This window comes from Limulus polyphemus, unplaced genomic scaffold (assembly GCF_000517525.1).
Source record: "Limulus polyphemus unplaced genomic scaffold, Limulus_polyphemus-2.1.2 Scaffold3487, whole genome shotgun sequence".
Lineage (NCBI taxonomy): Eukaryota > Metazoa > Arthropoda > Merostomata > Xiphosura > Limulidae > Limulus > Limulus polyphemus.
Genome location: NW_013669097.1, coordinates 27211 through 29388, shown reverse-complemented (window position 1 = coordinate 29388; position 2178 = coordinate 27211).

Sequence of the window (2178 nt, the reverse complement as noted above, 5' to 3'; positions counted from 1 at the left end):
GTAAAAAATTTTTTACTAAAAGTAAGTTAAAAGTTCATGAGCAGATACACACTGGAGAGAAACCTTATAGTTGTGTGGTATGTGATAAAGGGTTATTAAATAAAAATAGTGTAAAGGTTCATGAGTATATGCACACTGGTGAGAAGCCATACAGTTGTGTTATACACCGTAAATAACTTGGAATTAAATGTAACCTCAAGAGACATAAGAAGAGACCCATAGAGGAATCTTAGAGCTAGGCAAGAATGTCAAAACTACATTTGACTGGAGATTTTCATTGATTAGTGTCACCTAAGATAATTGATCAATGAAAATTATGATGAAATAAATTAAATTATGAAACATACTTAACTAGTAGAATGTAAAGTCTCCAGTTGGTACAGTTTTCATTATTCCAATTTGCTTTTTTTTTCCCTCTATCTTTATTTCTTCAACCTTGTAAACTTTCACTCCTTATCAGCTAGTGGAGTCTTATATTGTTATTTTCTTATGGTATAGCTACTAAGGCTTTCTTTTGTTGACTATAGGGATAACACCTGGCTAGAAACACCCACTGATAATCTGGCTATTTAACATTAAATAAAGTATAAATTTACTGGTTTATTATGTGTTTCTAATTGTATAAACTCATTTATTAGTACTGAATAAGCTATAAAGGTACTTTTACATAATTTATGTGTTATGTTTGTAAAACCACACTTCATACTTCCATGGTGGAAATTGATAAAAACTGACATGTCTGCAACTCTCTTAAAACAGGGTAAAAACATGTGAAACAGTATTTTTTATCCACTTAGAGACATTATCCTTTTAACCATGTAATAAGCATTGATTTGGTACTCAAATGAATATTTTCTATATGCTGTTATGGGAAGATTTGTATAATTAATTGCTAAGACCTTTTTGCCATTCAAAATACATTTAAAAAAGTTTTTATTTGTGACAATCAGATAAATTATTATGCAAGAACACTACATAACAGCTCATATCATTGATTACATTAGGGTTTTAGTGTGAAAGTGGGTGTTACATTTTTATACATGAAGATTATATTTACACTATAAAGCAGCTCATATCATTAATTACTCTATGGTTTTAGAGTGAAGGTGGGTGTTAGATTTTTATATGAAGACTACTTACACTATATAGTAGCTCATATAATTGATTACTCTAGGGTTTTAGTGTAAAGGTGGGTGTTAGATTTTTATATGAAGACTATTTACATTATGTAGGAGCTCATATCATTGATTACTCTAGCAACTAAATTAACTTGTCTGCATTAGGAAAGTGGTTGTGAGACTTATTTTTGTTACAGAAGGTTGCACAGAAACACATTTTTATCAACTATGTTTTCTATATTGTTACGTCTCTGGTCGTTTGTTAATTTCCTATAATAACTCTTTCCAAAGAACTTAAGCGATACAAGTCCTTTCTTAAATAAAACTAGTTTATTCTTTCTCAATACAACTTGGCAATACACTTAATTTCCACAGTCACTTAAACTTAAACACACGCTATAATTCACGCACTTTACTTGATCTATTATATGACTCTATATCTCTCTATCTGCAATTATCTACGCTGTCACTTCGATTCTCTCTCTGCTTTATTTGCCGGTCTTATATACTAAAATAGAGTGTGCCTAGAAAACACTCCAGACTTCATGATCCTTCTAGAAACTCATCACTTTTTTACTAGTGTCACGAGAATTCTGCTGTTGTAACACTGCCCCTTTAGTATTGTTCGTCCCGAACAATAGCAACTTACATTAAACCAATAGATAATTAACAATAATACAGAATTTACAAACACAAAATTAAAATTCAAGAAAGTCTTAATTTTATGGGACGTATCTTCGTCCATAGTGGTCTCCATCTCGTTGGCTTCTGCTTCACGTGGGGTTCATATGCTCTATCACGAAATGTCCTATTATTGGTAATAGCCACATCAGTGGTAATAACTTCATCAAGGGTTTCACTGTTCCCTTCTCAAAACCAGGTAGAGTTTCTTTTTTGACAGTGGCTTTTTCAGGTGACACGTCTTCAGTAGCATCATTTGTTCCATTGTTCACTTCGTTCCAACTGAAATATCCTGGACCATGATAAGGCCAAAGCCTGTTGGCATGTGCTACCTTTGGCTTACCTCGTTGCCCACATTTTATTCGGAAAGTCACGTCTG